The 20,708-nt window shown below is 43.2% G+C and overlaps 1 pseudogene across 1 annotated transcript; it reads right to left on the bottom strand.

Moving 5' to 3' along the window:
* Positions 1-7,471: 7,471 nt before the first annotated feature.
* On the bottom strand, positions 7,472-16,682 carry LOC114202159 (uncharacterized; annotated as a pseudogene). Its single transcript, XR_015769088.1, has 4 exons — positions 16,400-16,682; positions 15,043-15,201; positions 14,507-14,632; positions 7,472-9,962 (listed from the first exon to the last, which is right to left on the bottom strand). The product of XR_015769088.1 is annotated as an uncharacterized LOC114202159 (transcript).
* Between the last annotated feature and the right edge of the window lie 4,026 nt (positions 16,683-20,708).

The raw sequence follows: 20,708 nt of genomic DNA, 5'->3' as shown, positions 1-20,708 counted from the left end.
AAAGAAAGAAATCTTGGGGCGCCTGGGTGGCTCAGTTGGTTAAGCATCTGCCTTCGGCTCAGGTCATGATCCTGGGGTCCTGGGATCAAGCCCCGCATCAGGCTCCCTGCTCAGCGGAGAGCCTGCTTCTCCCTCTCCCTCTTGCCTGCCTCTCTGCCTACTTGTGCTCTTTCTATCTCTCTGTCAAATAAATAAATAAAATCTTAAAAAGAAAAAAAGAAAAATCTTGCCATTTGCAAAGATGTGGATGGAGCTAGAGTGTATTATGCGAAGTGAAATAAGTCAGAGAAAGATAAATACCATATGATTTCACTCATGGGGGTATAGCTCAGTGGAAGAGCATTTGACTGCATATGATTTCACTCATGTGGAATTTGAGAAACAAAACAGATGAACACTGGGGAAAATAGAGAGAGAGAGAGGCAAACTGTAAAACAGACTCACCTATAGAGAACAAACAGGGTTGCTGGAGGGGAGGTGGGTGGGGGATGGGCTAAATGGGTGATGGGTATTAAGGAGGGCTGGTTGTGCTGTTGTGATGAGCGCTGGGTGTTATATGTAAGTGATGAATCACTAACTTCTACTTCTGAAACCAATATTACACTATATGTTAACTGGAATTTAAAAAATTTGAAACAAAAATAAAGTAATAAAAATCGACGTGTTCTATGTGTATTTTCTATATACCCACAAAGGACCAAAAGAGCTTGTCCCATGCTGAGATCATCCCATGAAGAGATGATTTTTGTCCCCTCCAGGGTGATCTAAAGAAAATAAAATGAAACCCCGGAATGAAAGGGAAAAAAATGAACGCATTAGCTAAGAGTGCTCAGCGGCTGTTTTGCAGTACAACAGCGCCACCTGTCGGACACAGGCACCACGTACAACAGCTCCATCTAGAAGCTCAGGTTTCCTGCAAGCAGGCCTGGGGGTTCTCTCCCTGACATGCCCATTCCAAGTCAATTTAGACTGAACGATTAGCAAGCAAGGGGTGCAACAGGCTTTGCTGACCGAATGAAAATAGTCTATTTAGGGGCGTAGCCAACCTCACCCTAGCGTCTTCTCAGTTTTACACGAAGGAGTGGCAGCCACCCTTTCAGGGAAGTTTTATTCTTTTCTCTAAAGAGCCGCTAGCTCAGTGGGGATTTTGAATTACAGAGGTTCCCCCTGAAGTGCCTGGGTGCAATTCATTGAAGTTTCAGCCTAGTGAAGGCGGATGGTATCTGTCAATGGCGGCAGCTACCCACACGGATGCAGTGAGGTCAGGTGGTGGAAGAGACGAAGAGGAAAGCCATCGGTCTTGCCTTAGACAATACTCTACCGACCAGACCTTAGGAAACACTAAGAATCTGGAGGAGCAGTGGCCTACTTACTACCCATACAGGAAAGAGAAGAAAGGGCAAATGATCTTATTAGTAATTTTACATAATTTAAAAAATCACAGGGCGCCTGGGTGGCTCTGTCGGTTAAGCGTCTGCCTTGCTCAGGTCATGAGTCGGGCTCAGCCCGAGTGGGGCTCCCTGCTCAGTGGGGCGTCTGCTTCTCCCTCTGCCCCTCCCCCTGTTCATTCTCTCTCTCTCAAATACATAAATAAAATCCTTTAAAAAAAAAAAGGAAAGGAAAGGGTGACACTATTCCTAAGGGAATGTTCAAAACCAGGCTACCTGGTGTAAGGTGTGCACTCATTGCTTACCTGGCTCTCCCATAACGTTAAGGAACATAAGGAACATGTACTCCCTTCCCCCTAACAGCTGGGTCTGCAGATTTTCCCTTGAGGAAAGTGATTCTGTTTGGTTTGCTGAGGTAGCCAATGCAGCTGTGATTTTTCTTCTTTTTTGGGTGGGAGGGGTTGGGCTTTTTTTAAATTGTGGTAAAATATACACAAAATTTGCCATTTTAGCCATTTTTAGGTCTACAATTCAGTAACATTAAGGACATACACATACAGCACAACCAAGTAAGATTTTCTCCAAGTAATGCAAGACTGTTTTAATATTTGAAAATCAAGCTATATAATTTACCACCTTAAAAAAAAAAACTCAAAAAATTACAAACCGTATGATCATTTCAAGAGATGCAGAAAAGCTTTTCACGGAATGTAACATCCAATCCAGATAAAGACTTTGAGCAAACTAAGAAATTACTCAACTTGATAAAAACCATTTTCAAAACAAGCTAATTTGATACATAATGATAAAAAAAACTGGATGCTTTTTCCCTAAAGTCAGGAATAAAGCAAGGATGTCTGCCCTCACTTCTACTTACTCTTGTACCAGAGGTTTCAGCCAGTACAATAAGGCTAGGAAAAATAAATAAGGCACCCAGATGGGAAAGGAAAAGTAAAATTGCCTTTATTTGAAGAAGACAGGATCATCTTAGGTTGAACAACCCAGCCAATATACCAAAACCAAAACAAACTAGACCAACTGAGTTTAGTAAAACTGCAAAATACAGATGGAATATACAAACATCCATGGTATATCTATAATAGCAATGAACAATCAGAAATTGAAATTTAAAAAAGACAAATAGAATTATTGATCTATGTGTCTGTTTTTGTGCCAGTACCATACTGTCTTAATGACTACAGATTTGTAATATAGTGTGAATTCCAGCATTGTGATGCCACCAGCTTTGGTTTTTTTCAACATTCCTCTGGCTAAAAATATGACCCAGCAATTGCACTACTAGGTATTTACCCCAAAGATACAAATGTAATGATCCGAAGGGACACCTGCACCCCAATGTTCATAGCGGCAATGTCCACAATAGCCAAACTGTGGAAAGAGCCGAGATGCCCTTCAACAGATGAATGGATAAAGAAGATGTGGTCCATATATACAATGGAATTTCTCATGCCATCATCAGAAAGGATGAATACTTACCATTTACATCGATGTGGATAGAACTGAAGGGTAATTATGCTGAGTGAAATAAGTTAATCAGAGAAAGATAATTATCATATGGTTTCACGAATATGTGGAATATAAGAAACAGTGCAGAAGATCATAGAAGAAGGGAGAGAAATCTGAATGGGAAGTCATCAGAGAGAGAGACAAACCATGAGAGACCCTTAGCAATAGGAAACAAACTCAGGGTTGCTGGAGGGGAGGTGGGTGGGGAGATGGGGTAACTGAGTGATGGGCATTAAGGAGGGTACGTGATGTGATGAGCACTGGGTGTTACAGGCAACTGATGTATTATTGAACTCTGCATCTGAAACAATGATGTATTTTATGTTGGCTAATTGAATTTAAATTTTTTAAAAATGAGCCTCGTGTGTAGTAGAAATATATATAAAGGCTGTTGCCCTGTTTTCTGAGTGAAAAAAAAGACAAATAGAATTTAAAAATATGAAATATGTAGGGAATAATGTGATAAAGGTTAAGCAAGATCTATTAAATGGAAACTACAAAATACTATTTAGAGAAATTAAAGGCCTGGCAAGTTCTGTTCTGCACTCTTGGGAGCTCTGATCTACCCTGTGAGGAATCCAGCTATTCTGTCCAGACAACATGAGGCCAGTGAGGGGTAGAGGCTCTGGGACTTCATGGAGAGGACCAAAGCAGCAGTGAATGGTGGAAACAGAGGCCCCATAATTATGATCTCAGCCACTCCAGCTTGGTGTCAGACATGTGAATAAAGAAACCATCTTGGATGTTTGGTCCTGGCAGGAATCACATAGACCAAAGGTGAGATACCCATCCATCCAGGTACAATATGAATGCTTCACACACAGAATCATGAGAAATTTATAAAAAAAAAAGGGGGGGTTCCTGCTCTGGCTCCTATGGCTGGGGTAGTCTGGTAAGTAGCAATAAATAATCAAGACAACGTGATTCTGAAAACCACAGAAGGGATGCTATTTCACCTCATCTGCCTCCATCGTGAAAGCTTAACGAATTCCAACACACAAAACACTTTCTTCGGCTGTGTCAACTCAAGGTACATCAAGGTGCTCCATGGTTGCAGAAATATATATTTTCACGTTTTTCAAAATGTTATTTTTAAAATCACCTTTTATTACTATTTTTAAAAATCTGGTTTAAATGAGTATATATACACAGATTACCAGTTTTGCAAACTCATGCTCACACATACTATGTGAAAGAGATGAGGGGGTAAAAATGTATCTAAGTTTTAAATAAAACTGTGAAAAGTAGCTCTTTGAGTCATGAGATTACAGATACCCTTGGTTTTCTTCTGCTACGTACTTGTCCTTTCAAAGTTCTCACCAGTATATGGCATTTTATAATGATTGAGAACCAGGGGGATAGCGGTGACACTTGGGGAGGTGATGGTGTCTGGAAGGGGCACCAGGGACATTTAAAGGGTGCTGGTAATGTTCTGGGTTTTTTTTTTTTAAGATTTTATTTATTTATTTGAGAGAGAGAATGAGAGACAGAGAGCATGAGAGGGAAGAGGGTCAGAGGGAGAAGCAGACCCCCCGCTGAGCAGGGAGCCCGATGTGGGACTCGATCCTGGGACTCCAGGATCATGACCTGAGCCGAAGGCAGTCGCTTAACCAACTGAGCCACCCAGGCGCCCAATGTTCTGGTTTTTATTCAGAGGGCTGCCTACATGGGTAGATTGCCTTGTGAAAATTCATCAAGCTGTACACTTATGATTTCTGCCCTTTTTGCTGTGTATATAAAAATTTTTTACAATTTAAGGTAGTGCATTCATTCATACTGAAGAGTTCTTAAATATGTGAGATTCAGCCTCATGACCAAGTGTGAGAAATGGGAAATCTCTACTGTTTTTGCCCTGGAAAAGAGAAAGGAGCTTCCATGTCCCAATTTCAATTCTATTTATAAAACGCCATATACTGGTGCGCTCTCTCTCTAATAAATAAAGTCTTTTTTAAAATGTTCACAAGAGGGGCGCCTGGGTGGCTCAGTCTGTTAAGCATCTGCCTTCAGCTCAGGTCATGATCTCAGGGGTCCTGGGATCGAGCTCCGCATCGGGCTCCTTGCTCAGCGGGGAGTGGGCTTCTCCCTCTCCCTCTGCCCCTCCCCCTTCTCATGCTCCCTCTTTCTCAAATCAATAAATAAAATCTTAAAAATAAAATATTCACAAGAACTTTATAATTAAAACATCCAGAAACAATTCAAATGTCTACCAATAGGAGATGGATAAACAAATTATACTATTTTGACAGAATACGACTCAGCGAAGAATAAACACTGAAAGGCACAACATCAATGCCTCTCAAAATGTTGAGTGAGGGAAGCCAGACAAACGAACCAAAAAACTCAAGGTGCTTGATTCCATGTAGAAGAAAAAAACAACAAAGTGGTCTTCCCTGAAGGTGGAGGTACGAGAGTGATGGGATTATATTTGTTACATGGGTGAAATCAATTGCCAACATGCATCAAACCCGTGCAGTGAACTTACCCTCCCCAAGGAGTTCCTGGGATCAGAGATCCCTCAAGAACAGTGCCTTTCTCCACGAAAATGCTTTTAAAGATTCCACTAGTGTTGGCTCATGCAAAGGCCCACAGAAATCTTACTGGATCGTCCGCTCCAGCACTGTAATCCATTGAACCCTTTCAACTCCTGTCAGGATAGTAGATGGAGGTGGATTTGTCACATCATTCAATATCCCATATATTACCTAGTGTATGTCTACACCAGTCACTCCAGAAACTGTAATGACCTCTCTTTTAATCCATGTCAATATATTTTGATAAGCCAAAAGTTTGATCTCCTGTCTTTGGATGAGCACCTCCAAGTCTATGTCCACAAACATTTCCTTGCTTGCTTAGGATGAGAAACCCTAGTGAATGCTTTTAATGAGTCTTGAGTGTCACTCATATCTTCCCTATTATCCTTCCGCAATTCAAAGTCTGGGCAGTGTTATAACTATATAACTATATTCTGGATACTAGCCAGGCAAACAAAGATGGACTAAGAGAGGTGGGGCTCCTCCATGAGGACCAGATACACATTGTGGCTTAAAGCTCTCTAGGCCCTCTGAATCTTGACAGATGTACTTATTCCGGTAACAATGATCTCAGTCTTTTTCACTGAATGCTCTAAACATGACACAAGCTACCAAGCATAAGTAATCTGAATTATTAGTGCAGACAGGACCACTGTCTGAATTTGGTTGACAGCAATTACAGTCCTAAGGCTTACAGCAATAGGAGATTCTTTCAACAGATCTGCATAAAACCTGGAGACCAAGTCAATGAATCAAGGCCTTCCATTCGTTTATTCATCTACTTGATAAATATCTATTACTGACCTACAACACCTAAAGCACCTTTCTTGTCCTCATGGAGATTACATTCTGGCACTGGTAGATACACAAATATTAAATGGTTTAATGAGTAAAGTAAGGGTTAGAGAGAAAAATAATGTAGGATGGGAAGCAGAGCCCGCTGCTTGACAGGTTTGAACATAACACCTAATTTTTACTGGGAGAGTAAAACTCAGGTCTTGACTTTCACAAGCCCAGTGAGTTTGTAGGCCTTTCCCCCTCTGACTTGAATGTATTTACTCAACTTGTCTTTGAAAACACTATGTAGCATTTCTCTGAGAACCCTTCAGGATCACAAAACCATTCAATATTGAGCTCATTCCCTTCTTGATGTTAACTCTAAAGTGTTCATTTTCTTGTACCACTTTGCACACTATCCTGTAGAATTGTACATTCAATTTGAACTCTGTAAAATCTAATTCTCTGTCCTTTGTACAAAATTTAGACTACCACTCGATATTTGCATTTTTGGTTTTTTAAAAAAGATTTTATTTGGGGCACCTGGGTGGCTGTCATTGGGCATCTGCCTTCGGCTCGGGTCATGGTCCCAGGGTCCTGGGATCGAGTCCCACGTCGGGCTCCCTGCTCGGCGGGGAGCCTGCTTCTCCCTCTCCCACTCCCCCTGCTTGTGTTCCCTCTCACTCTCTGTCAAATAAATAAAATCTTAAAAAAATAAATAAAAAAAGATTTTATTTGAGAGAGAGAGAGCATGGAGAGGGGCAGAGGGAGGAGAGAGAAACCCAAGCAGACTCCACACTGAACTCAGAGCCTGATGCAGGACTCCATCTCACGACCCTGATATCAAACCTGAGCCGAAACCAAGAGTCAGATCAACCGACTGCTCCACCCAGGTGCCCCCCGACTTGGTATATTTCAGAGTCCTGTCATTAAGAAAAAGTAAGGGGGTGTCATGATACTGAAATCATGAGGCTGAGGGTGTTATGTAGTAACTCGCTTGTCTATTTTCATGGCACCTGAGGCAACGTCTGAGAAAGATCTGAGGAGGAAAGCTAGCACAAGACCAAAAAATGTGTTGGGTTTCACCTAGGTCTCACTTATAGTCACCTGAGGCCACACGGATTTAGAACGTACCCATCTCTGAGTACTCTTTCCACTGCAGAAATATTGCTATGAACACAGCATATAGTAGCACAAGGACCTGGAAAATTTCTTTTTGAAAGATTTTATTTATTCATTCGACAGACAGAGAGAGAGCACAAGTAGGCAGAGTGGCAGGCAGAGGGAGAGGGAGAAGCAGGCTCTCCGCCGAGCAGGGAGCCGGACGTGGGGCTCGATCCCAGGACTCCAGGATCATGACCTGAGCCGAACAGACATTTAACCGACTGAGCCACCCAGGCGCCCCAGGACCTGGAAAAATTCTTAATGAATGTGTGCATAATCCAGAAGTCCACTTTTAAAACTCCACTCTGGAGACAGTCTTGTAAATGGGCCCAGAAGATATGGAAAAGATTATCAGTGGATTTTTTTGGAACAGGAGAAACTGAGAAACCACCGCCCCAGGTGTCCAGCAACAGAGGGATGGGGACAACTGCTGGTGCATTTGTACAGGGGGTGGCTATGCTGTGGAAAAGGGCAACCTCACCTGATGCCCATGTAAATCGCACAATCCGTTAAAGATGCAAGTCATAGAAGAATGCAGAGTGTGATCCCCTTTCAAGTTCAAAACCAGAAATTTCATTTAGGATTACATCAACATGTAATAAAACAATAATGAAAAGACAGAGAACTGTAACCTACCTTTGTAAATTAGCTACCTGAGGTACTGAGGATAAACAAGAAATGGCTTTCCAAGGACACTCAGTGGATTCTGAGGTACTGGCAATATTCTTGTTAGCTTGGTTGGTGAGTTCATGAGTATTTACTCTTCTCTAAACTGGCACATGTAATTTACAAATGTTTTTATATATGCAGTTAAGAGAAATTCAAGGAAAAAAAAAACCCATGTGTGTTCAGTTTAGGAATATTTATCCCTAACATCTATCTGTGACACCTCCTACAGCTAGCCCTGGGGATGCTCCTGTGTCAGTCTCCGCCTCTCTCTTTTCTTGTTCATGGGCAATAAAAACAGTGACAAGATCTTTAAAATTCAGCAATTGTAGGAAGTGCGGGAGAAAATTCAGGTGACACCATGGTCAGGTAATCCAAACGTACATTTGGAACCATATTTGGAAGCCATTTTTAGGATGCAAAGCCTCAAGTAGTAGCTGCTTGTTCTTTCATGCTGGGTGATGTCTAATGTCCTCCCATTTGAGGGGACCTCCCCACTTCATCTGAAGGTAATACAGTGTCTTTCTTGTTAGGATAGAAGCAAAAGCCAAGAAATGATCTCCTTGCCTACTCTTTGGGAGTTAGGACACAAGCATTTGTAGAGAACTACTGCTCTTTCCTGATGGCACGGTGCAGGCCTTTGTGGGGGAGCAGGAGGCCAGAGCTGCCCAGGCCATGGGGTAGTGGTTTCACTTTCTGCTCTTCAATCAGATTTCCTTTGTTCCTCTCCATTTTCAGAAGTGGGTTCATTGCTATTCCATCCGTACAATGAGAACTTGAGACACTGAATAAACTGCTTTTTAAGAGAATCAGCATCATTTATGCTACTTGTTACCAAGATCTTGACTGATTGTTAAATAACTAGAATATTCACATTTCCAAGTCCAGTTAGCTTTCGTTAATATTCCTTGATATGAATTCGCTGATGTCGAGTAAGCTGTGATCTGCATCTAAAGGACGGCCCACATTCAGGGCAATCAGAGGGCTTCACTCCACTATGTGTCCTACCGTGCGTGACAAGTGAAGAGTGGCTACTAGTTTTCCCGCACATGTGACATTCGTCAGGTCTTTCCCCTCTATGACTCCTCCTCTGAATGACGAAATGGGATGGACAGGTAAAGGCTCTTCCACGTTCCTTACATTCATAGGGTTTCTCCGCAGGGTGAATTCTCCTGTGGAGGGTAAGTTGCATGATACGGCAAAAGGTCTTTTTGCAGTCCGTACACTGATACGGTTTTCTCCAGTGTGAACTGTCTGATGCTCAATCAGGGGAGACAGACGTATGAAGGCCTTCTTACACTGACTACATCCGTAGGGTTTTTCTCTGGAGTGAATTTCCTGATGTCTAATGAGCTGCGCACTTTGAGTGAAGGCCCGGCCACAGTCCTTGTATTTGTAGGGTTCTTCCCCACTAGGAATTCTCTGGTGACCCATCAGAGCGGAGGAGCAGTTAAAGGCCTTTCCACATTCGCTGCACTCATGGGACTTTTCTCGAGTGTATGTACTGTGATGCTGAGATGAGTCATCTGGCTGAAGGTTTTCCTACATTCCTTACATTCATACGGTCTCGCTCCTGTGTGGATTCTCTCATGCCGGTTAAGATGTGCCCTCCGATTGAAAGTTTTACAACATTCCTTACATTTATAGGGTCTCGCTCCTGTGCGGATTCTCTGACGTTGAACAAGAGTTGATCGACGGCTAAAGGATTTCCCACACTCATGGCGCCGGCAGCACACTCCTCCGTAAGAATCTTCTGATGGATGAAAAGGTGCGTTATTGCTGCAGGAAGTTTTTGCATATTCTTTACATATGTTGCTTGCTCTTTTCATCACTACTTCATGTTGGAATGTTTCCTCTTTTATACTCTTCCTTAGAGATAATTCCTTGCTCTCCCATATTGCCTCACTCTCTGAAAATGAAATATATAAATATATTAACATGAAAAGGCATACATGCTACTACTGCTGACATTCTCGACTTAAAGACTCTAGTCTATATAGTACGTATAAAGATATATACGTACAAGAGCATTGTCATACTATTTGGCAAAAAAGCTGGAAACAGCCATCAAAAGTGTCTATTTGAGTTGATGACATTATGTCCAACAGTCTGGCTCATTTACGAAACTATTAAAAATACTTGAGTTTCAGCTCTATGGACTGGAAGAGATAAAGCTGACTGAAAAGACCAAATTGCAGAGTAACAACTATAGAAAGATATCTATTCTGTAAGAGCAAAAAATAATAAGATGCTCCCTATGTGTGTGTGTTGTGTATTAGCATGGATGAAAGTGTGAATGTACACCTACTATATTATTACCATTGGTCCTCTAGAGTGGTGAGAATGAAAACACGTGCAAGGAGTCCACTATAGCCAAACTGTGGAAAGAGCCAAGATATCCATCGACAGATGAATGGATAAAGAAGATGTGGTACATATACACAATGGAATATTATGCCGCCATCAAAAGGAATGAGATCTTGCCATTTGCAATGACGTGGATGGAACTGCAGGGTGTTATGCTGAGTGAAATAAGTCAATCAGAGACAGACATGTATCATATGACCTCACTGATATGAGGAATCCTTAATCTCAGGAAACAAACTGAGGGTTGCTGGAGTGGTGGGGGGTGGGAGGGAGGGGGTGGCTGGGTGATAGACATTGGGGAGGGTATGTGCTATGGTGAGCGCTGTGAATTGTGCAAGACTGTTGAATCACAGATCGGTACTTCTGAAACAAATAATGCAATATATGTTAAAAAAAAAAAAAGAAGAAGATAACAGGAGGGGAAGAATGAAGGGGGGTAAATCGGAGGGGGAGACGAACCAGGAGAGACGATAGACTCTGAAAAACAAACTGAGGGTTCTAGAGGGGAGGGGGGTTGGGGGATGGGTTAGCCTGGTGATGGGTATTAAAGAGGGCACATTCTGCGTCGAGCACTGGGTGTTATGCACAAACAATGTTTCATGGAACACTACATCACAAACTAATGATGTAATGTATGGTGATTAACATAACAATAAAAAAATTAAAAGAAACAGCATGAGTGAAGGCTTGGAAGCCTGCTTGAATACTATAAATTCTGTAAGGGGCAGATCCAGACTAAGAGGGACCAGGAGATTATATATTTAGGAAATCCTCCTTAATAAAAATAATAAAACTCATGAACATGAAATAAAATATTAAAATGAAAAAAAAAAGAAAAAAGAAAACACGTGTAAGGAGATAATGAATTTTTTCCCTTCAGAGCATGTCACTGAATACTTAATAAAATAAACCCATCTTATTTTTATAAGTTTAGAAGATTTTTATTACTGCATGTTTTAACTAGCCATCACTCACCCAATCCAATCATTTCAACAATGAAACACTGATGCCACAAGAAAGTACACATCGAATTGGTATGGATAATGAGTGATAGAAAATTTCAGAGATGGGCAGATATTTGGAGATAGGACTTTTTTTTAAGGTTTTTTATTTATTTAATTGAGAGAGTGAGAGAGAGAGAGCAGGAGCAGGGGGAGGGGCAGAGGGAGAGGGAGAAGCAGACTCCCCGCTGAGCAAGGAGCTCGATGCAGGACTTGATCCAGGGACCCTGGGATCATGACCTGAGCCAAAGGCATATGCTTAACCAACTGAGCCATCCAGGCACCTGAGATAGGACCTTTAAAAGAGATAAAATCAAGTCAGTAGGATGGGCCCTAATCCAGTATGACTGGTATTCTTTTAAGAAGAGATTACAACACTGACACACATAGAGGGAAGACCATGGGAAGACACAAGAAGGCGATGGCCATCTACAAACCAAGAGAGGCCTCAGGAGAATCCAACCCTGCTGACACCTTGATCTCAGTACTTATACCGCCTAGTCTAGGGAGCTTTATTATGGCAGCCCAAGAAGACTGATCCAAGGGTCTTGGCCCGGCAATGAAGTCAATTCTCCTGCTCTCTATCACAGCATAATCTGAAGACTCTGGACTATCTGATCATTCTGTAGAACACTGCATTGGTCCACTATGTTGATGACATCATGTTCATGAGAACTGAACAACACAAAGAGGCAAGTAGTCCAGATGACCTGCTAAGACACATGTGCTCCAGAAGGTGGTAGACAAACACGATGAAGACTCAGGGATCTGGCGCACAGGGAAGATTTTAGGGTTCCCGTGCAGATGGACAGGGAAAAGCAGACTCCCCGCTGAGCAGGGAGCCTGACTCAGGCATAGATCCCAGGATCCTGGGATCATGACCTGAGGCAAAGGCAGACACTTAACTGACTCAGCCACCCAGGCGCCCCTCCCTCACAAATTCTTACGTTGAAATCCTCTCAATGGGGGACAGTATTTGGAGGTGGGCCTTTTGGAGGTGATCAGGTCATCAGGGCGGATCCCTCATAAATGAGATTAGTGCCCTTGTAAGAGACCCCAGAGAATCCCCTCTTTTTCCTTCACGTGAGGACACAGTCAGAAGATGGATGTCTGAACTAGGAGGTGGGTCCTCACCAGACAATGAATCTACCAGTGCCTTGCACTTCCCAGCCTCCAGAAACATGAGAAGTAAATGCTTGTTGAGGCGCCTGGGTGGCACAGTCAGTTAAGCATCAGAATCTTGGTTTTGGCTCAGGTCGTGATCTCAGGTCATGAAATCGAGCCCCGCATTGGGCTCCGGCTTAGTAGAGAGTCTACTTAAGATTCTCTCCCTCCCAGGGCGCCTGAGTGGCTCATTCGTTAAATGTCTGCCTTCAGCTCAGGTCATGACCCCAGGGTCCTGGGATCGAGCCCCACATCAGGCTCCCTGCTCAGCGGGAAGCCTGCTTCTCCCTCTCCCTGTGCCGCTCCCCCTGCTTGTGCTCTCTCCCTCTCTCTGTCAAATAAATAAACAAAATCTTAAAAAAAAAAAAAAGATTCTCTCTCCCTCTCCCACTGCCCCTCCCCACTGCGCAACTGCACGCACTCTCTCTCAAATAAATAAATCTTTGAAAAAAGAGAGAGAAGTAAATGCTTGCAGTTTAAGCCACCTAATCTGTGGCATTTCTACTATAGCAGCTCAAACAGACTGAGGCAGACATCAAATGCTTATGTGTATGTGGCCAAGGCTGCCAAGATGAACTGGGTAGTGTCCACACCACCAGCTCTCAGATGGGGAGACCAGCAGCAATCTCTCATGAGGTGTTAGAGGTGCATCCAGGATTGGGCGAGAACAGGTCTAGAGGGTACAGGCAAGCAGCACATGTTAAGTGGCCAGACCTCCAGACCATCTACCACTGATGAGCAAACCCTTGGCCCCTCCAAAGCCTATAGAGTCATCACCCTGTTTAACATTCTGTAACCTTGGCTCCTACTTTGCCAAGGTGTTTAAGAACATCTCGTAATTCCCTTTATTAAACAGTAAATTCCTTGATTGGGCTATCCTCTCTAATAAAACCCCCACTTGTGGCCAGAATTAAAGATCAAATATGTTTGTTCATGGAATAGCTCTTGGATAGATACATTTATTCAGTTACTCAGAGTAGGGGCGCCTGGGTGGCTCAGTCGTTAAGCGTCTGCCTTCGGCTCAGGTCATGGTCCCAGGGTCCTGGGATCAAGCCCCGCATTGGGCTCCCTGCTCCGCGGGAAGCCTGCTTCTCCCTCTCCTACTCCCCCTGCTTGTGTTCCCTCTCTCGCTGTGTCTCTGTCGAATCAATCAATCAATCAATCAATCAATCTCAATTACTCAGAGGACAGCATGAGTATTTTTTGGATAATGAAAACAGAAGCATTGAGGAATGTTTTTGAAAGAACAGCTGTAGGAATGAATGAAAGAAAGAAGGAAGGTGAGCTGGTGAAAAACCACCTGGAAAGTAAAGGTAGGAAGTTGATCATAAATTGAGGGAGGGAGGGGAAACACACTTCATCTGGAGGCTGGAAGGAATTATTTTAGAAGATAGAGGAGCACAGGGGGATCAAGGAGGATGAAAGCCAGACCCACTATGGAGCTGAACTCAAGGGCCCTCTGAAGGGCGGTGTCCAAACACCCCAAAGCTGCTGTCAGAGCAGCTGGTCTTGTGTACGTGTCACCTCCCCTCTGCTTGGTTCCTGACGCATCTGCTCATGGAGGTCTTGCCTCCCCGCTTCTCATCCCCCAGAGCTGTCTCCCTTGCTCCAGCAGGAAAGCTACATCAGGCTTAGAGACAGAAATGCCTGAGCAAAGAAAAAGAGACAGCAAGTGGCCATGCCATTATCACCCAAGAATTGAGCCCCGTGACCAGAGCAATCAGGAAGAAAAGCCCTTATGAATATGGCCAAGCAAAGTTTAAAGGTTTTCTGAAGGATGAGAATGAGAGAGTTGCCCACTTCTAACTGCTCTTTATGGGACATGGAACAAAAATAATAAAGCAAAGGCCCAGAGAATTCCACCAGAAGGAGGAAGACACACCAGAGAACAGATGCTGAACTCAGGGCTCGATGCACTTACCTAGCCGGGCCAGGTTCTGATAATTTTCCGACATCACAGCTGTGGACAGTTTCCTCTGAGCAGGGTTCAGGAATCCCCATTCTTCTTGGGAGAAGTCGATGGCCACATCTTGGAATGTTCCTGATCACTGAAATGGCAAACACTTTTTTACCCCCAAGGCCTTGGGGAGATGGGCAAAGTCTTGGTTGAAAGAAAGCATGCGTGGTATGGGTGTTGTGGCCTGTAGTACAGGATCCAGACCTTTTTTGGACAAGTGTATGTACGTACGTCTGGATAGTGAAAACCAGCTCTTTGGATAGAAATAAATATACTATATTTTCCACCAAAATGTTAAAACTGTTGCAGGAGTATGGATTTCTCCTTCTGTAAGTGTATTTCACAAGTTTCTGGAATACTGGGAAACGGACTTCCCTAAACCTGTATGTGTGAAATGGAAGCTGTTCTCCAACTAGTAAGGAAAAAGAGAAAAATCTCACTTCTTTTTAAATTTGCCCTTGGACATGGAATTAAAGTTTGGGGCGCTTAAAAATCTGCACTGTTCATGAGGCTCTCCACTTCACTAGTGACTTTATTCTTCTCATTCCCCAGCATCTTTGCTAACTCCGCCATGGTGCGCAGCTGTGTTTCAGTCCTATCGACAAAGCCTGAGGTCAAGTCAGTTGGACTGTGGGTCACACATACTGGCAATGGTCTCACTGCAGGAAAGAAAAAACAAAACCCTAACTCACCAGTGACGTGCCTTCCAGAAGTCCAGCGGTCATCCTCCCCTTCGCGGAGCCCCTCTCTCGAAGAGCAGAGGCCTGTGGATGCAGAGCTGAGGACAAAAGAAGGGAACAAAACCAACCAACCAGCCAACAACAAAAAAGAAGCCTAAACTTATCCATTCCCTCCGTAAAACATCAAAACAGAGCAGTGTGTCCAGCCACACCTTTATATGAGCATTACTGGTTCTTAAAGGCGTGAGAGAGTCTGTTGCAATGCCTCCAACATCCACTCCTCCAAATGCTCCCTGGTAATGATGATCGTAACAACACTCACTGTTCTGGGTGCTTTACATGTATTACCTTGATGCTCGGTCAGGGCTGAAGCAGCCATTCCTCTTTGTCTAAATGTTTCTCCCTGAAAAGGGCAGAATCCTGAGATGCCAGCTGGGGAGAGAGCCCAGGTCTACTTTGCAGCTTCTCGCATCACTAGTTTATAAGTTCCTCATTCCACAAAAACTTCGTGTTGAAAAGACTTCTCAGCATAATTAATAAGCACGGGAAGGGCCGCCTGACATCACTTCTCACCAGTGAAATGGAATTGAATAGGACAATGAGAACTAATGAAAACAAAACAAAACAAAGCAAAACAAAAAAAGATCCCAGTGAAGTGGCAACATGAACAATTAATATAGAAAAATAAATATCCAAGGTAAACTCAAACAATAAAAAAAGGACATAATAGTAGGGAAAACCCCTAGTTCCTGGGTCAACAAAGATAAAATACTTAGAAGTTTAACAGAAACTGTATGACAAAACCTATATGACCATCTTTCAAATATGCCTGAAATACACAAAGTAGATTTAAACAAACAGAAAGATACCCCTTTTTCTTGGGTAGGAAGACCAATCCATCACAATGATAGTCAGCTATCTAAGATGATGTGAACTCTGTATTTGGCCTGTATCTCCTCAGCTAAACACAAAGAGAAGGCTCCCGTACTCCCCAGATAAGCTGTGTGTTAGCAAACCTGATACTCCATGCAAATAAGCAATGCTGTGGCTAAGCAAATAAGTAATATATTGTGGTTACTGGGAGTCAGGTTTCCTCCCATCACAGAACAGAATTTTAAATATAGAAAAGTAGAAATATGGAAGGAACTCTGTGGTGATGTACTGCAATTGGAGTTACCTGTGAATGCACTGGTCTCAATCAATGTAATCAAGATATAAAAACAGATGTATGGGTGGCTGGCTGCTTCAGGATGAAGCTGAACATCTCTTTCCCAGCTACTGGCTGCCAGAATCTCATTGAGGTGGATGATGAACGCAAACTTCATACCTTTTATGAAAAGTATATAGTCACAGAAGTGGCTGCTAAGGCTCTGGGTAAAGAATAGAAGGGTTATGTGGTCCAAATCTGTGTTGGGAATGACAAACAAGCCTTGTTCATGAAGCAGGGTGTCTTGACCCATGGCCGTACCCACTGGCTATTTCAGTAAGGGGCATTCCTGTTAAAGACCAAGGAGGACTGGAGAAAGTACAAATCTGTTCAGTGTTGCGCTGTGGATGTCAATCTGGGTGTTCTCAACTTAGTCACTAGAAAAAAGAGATACTCCTGGACTCACTGACATTACCATGCCTCATTGCCTGAGGCCTCAAAGAGCTGGCAGAATCTGCAAACTTTTCAATCTCTCGAAAGAGGATGTTCACCAGTATGTTGAGAAAGCCCCTAAACAAAGAAGGTAAGAAACCTAGAATCAAAGCACCCAAGATTCACTGTCTTGTTACTCCATGTGTCCTGCAACACAAACATTGATGTGTGGCTCTGAAGATACAGCATACTAAGAAAAAAAGAAAGAGGCTGCAGAATATGCAAAACTTTTGGCCAAGAGAATGAAAGAGGCCAAAGAAAAACACCAGGAACAGATTGCCAAGAGACAGAGGCTTTCCTCTTGAGAGCTTCTACCTCTAAGTCCTATCAAAAATGAGATTTTCTAAGAGTAACAAATAAGATCAGACATCAAGGGGCACCTCAGTGGCTCAGATGATTAAGCATCTGACTTCAGCTCAAGTCATGATCCCAGGGCCCTGGGATCAAGTCCTACATCAGGCTCCCTGCTCAGCATGGAGTCTGCTTCTCCCTCTCCTTCTGCCTGCCACTCTCTCTCTCTCTCTGACAAATAAATAAATAAAATCTTTTAAAAAAAATCAGACATCAAATCTCAAAAAAAGAGATGTGCATATGAATGTATACATTAGGATATAATTTAGGATAGGATATCCCATCTGTTCCCTAATAGTGCCTAGAAACAAAAACATCCAAGCAGTAATCAGCACACTCAGCCCCACCCCTTGGTTTCTAAGTACCAGTCCCGAGGAATGAAGGAACGAAGGAATGAAGGAATGGAACAGAACGGAACAGAAGGGAAGGGAAGGGAGGGCAGGGACGGAAAGGAAGGAAGGAAGGAAGGGAGGAGGGATGGAGGGAGGGAGGGAGGGAAGGAGGGAAACAAAACAAACCCCAGGATGCCATGGAGCAATAGAGACTCCAGGGCTAGCTCAGGGAAAGTACAAAGTGTGCCTGTATCATCTCATGGTGCTTAGAAAGTAAGGAAGTACTCATAAAATAATGGGGTATGTCTAAAACACACAGAAACCAAATAGAGGGTGCTCCCAGTAGCAAAACCAGGGACAGTGTGAGCAAAACAAGCAATTAAGAGTAATCCCTCTCAAGATACTTGTTAATTACAGGGACTGAAATAATAACTTCACAATGAAGAAACCTGTCAGACATCCCCTCAGCCACGGTATCAAAGTAATCATTCCCAGTTGACATCACGTACTACCTGACAGATATGGTGTATTGGGAGGGCACAAGACTTCTGTGGTATTCATTTCCAAAATGAATACCCTCAATCTAATCATGAGAAAACATCAGACCTACCAATGTTGAAAGTCCTCCTATAAAATAACTGGCCTAGACTCCAAAAAGGGTCAAGGTCCTGAAAGACAAAGATCTAAGGCACTGTCATCAATTGGAATAGACTTGGGAGACATGCCAATTAAATGCAATGTGGATTGGATCCTGGAACAAAAATATAGGAGTGGGGAAACTGGCCAAATTAGAATAAGGTCAATAGATAAATTAATAGTATTTTATCAATGTTAATTTCATGGTTTTGTGATGATTATGTAAGACGTTAACTTCAGGTGCAGCTGAAAGAAGGGAATGTGGGAGTTTTGTACCATTTCTGCAACCTTTCTCTAAGTTCAAAATTATTTCATAATAACGTTTTATTTACTTATTTGAGAGAGAAAGAAAGAGAATATGAGCAAGCAGGACGAGGAGCAGAGGGAAAGGAAGAAGCAGACTCCACACTGAGTACAGAGTCCTATGCGGGGCTTGATTCCACAACCCCAAGATCATGACTTGAGCCAAAATTAAGAGTTGGATGCCCAACCGAATGAGCCACCCAGGTGCCCCGTCATAATAACATTTCTGAAAGAGGGGTACAAAACCTGAGGTAATGTCAGATTAAGGAGACTAAAGAGACATGACACTTCAATGCAATGTATGACACTCAATTTTTTCTTATTAAAGACATCACGAGGATAACCTACCCAGGATTAGATGACAGAATTACATCAGGGTGAATTTTTTTTAAAGATCTTATTTATTTGAGAGAGAGAGAGAGAGAGAGAGAGACCATGAGTGGGGGGGCAGGGGCGGGGAGAGGGAGAAGCAGACTCCCCGCGGAGCAGGGAGCCCGATGTGGGGCTCGATCCCAGGACCCTGGGATCATGACCTGAGCCGAAGGCAGACGCTTAACGACTGAGCCACCCAGGCGCCCCTACATCAATTTGAATTAACTGATTTTGATAACTTCACTGTAGTTATGTAAGAAATTCACACTGAAATACTTAGGTTAGGTAAAGGAGCATCAAGTCAGCAACTTACTTTCAAATGGTTAAGAAAATAACATATATAGGGAGATCCATATGGATAGAGTAAAGATAGTAAGAGGTTAGCGTTGGGGGAATTGGAATAAAAGGACAGGGGAATTCTTTCTACTTTTCCTTTTTACCATTTTTTAAAATTTGAAGATATGGCAAAACGCAAAGTAATCATCATAATAAACCATGTAATAACCTCATTGGGAAGCTTATTCAATTTTGTGATTGCCATCTGTAAAAGTACTTTAGTCAGCTATGAAAAGTACAGCACAGGCAATATAGTTAATAATAGTGTAAGACCTTTCCATGATGAACAGATGGTAACTATACTTACTGCAGTGAATGTCACAGATACAGAATTGTTTAATCACTGTGTTGTACACCTAAAACTAATATAACATTGTAAGTCAACGATACTTTGATTTAAAAATTTTAATTGCTTTTGCGGAGATAGAAAAGATGGCAGAGGAGTAGGGGACCCTATTCCAAACGGTCCCTGGGATTGAACTGGGTATCTACCAGACCACCCTAAACACCCATGAAATCAGCCTGAGATGTAGGAAGATAAATCCAGATCTCTACAAACAGAATATCGCAGGCGGTTGGCTTCAAGGTACGAAGCAGGAAGCCGTGATTCCACAGGCAGATATTGGAGGATAAACGGCAGTGGGAGGGAGCATGGCCGTGGGGATCCCACACCGGTGGTGAGTGACAGCCTCGCACACTGGGGACGGGACACAGACTCGCAGACCGGTAGCGGTGGGAAAGGACTTTAGGGCAGCCCCCTGGAAGAAAAGTGGAGCGGCGGGGCCACACGTGCAAACTGGGGGCAGCTGGTGGTTTTAGAAGCACAAAGGGCAGAAACATGCCCCAACCTGGAGGTGAGGACTGGGAGCACTGAGGAGGAGGCACAACCCAAGACGCTGCAGTTTATAGCAGCACAGACAGAAACAGAGACACTGTGGCCTGGAGAGCTCACTGAAGAACAGACTGCGATCTCTCTGCTCTGGGGGAGAGGGTTGGAAACAGTCTCTTCTGCTCTCTCGGAAGAGACAGAGAAAGCCATCAGGGAAAGCCGCCAGAGAACAAAAGCCCCCCAAAAAAACAGTTCCCACTGAGCCCATCCCCCACCACAGGGGGCAGGGCAACTCCGCCCAAACAGGGTTGCCTGAGTAACAGCGCTGCAGGCCCCTCCCTCAGAAGACAGGCTGAGAAAACAAGAGGCCAGCAACCCTAAGGTTCCTACAAAACAGGTGCATCTTGCTTGGGTTACGGTCAATAATTTGGACTCTATACATTCCCTCAACCACCCATCAACAGAATGACTAGGAGGAGGAACCCCCAAAATAGGAAAGACTCAGATTATGACTTACGCCGCAGATTTACAAATGGATGCAGATATAACCAAGATGTCAGAGATGGAATTCAGGCTAGGAATTGTAAAGACAATAGGTAGAATGGAGAAATCAATTAATGGCAACATAGAGTCTCTAAGGGCAGAAATGAAAGCTGAATTGGCAGAATTTAAAAATGCTATCAATGAG

This window comes from Eumetopias jubatus, unplaced genomic scaffold (assembly GCF_037043125.1).
Source record: "Eumetopias jubatus isolate StellerSeaLion01/CBP00866 unplaced genomic scaffold, mEumJub1_p1.0 scaffold_10, whole genome shotgun sequence".
NCBI lineage: Eukaryota > Metazoa > Chordata > Mammalia > Carnivora > Otariidae > Eumetopias > Eumetopias jubatus.
This window is presented reverse-complemented; position numbering and strand designations above follow the sequence as displayed.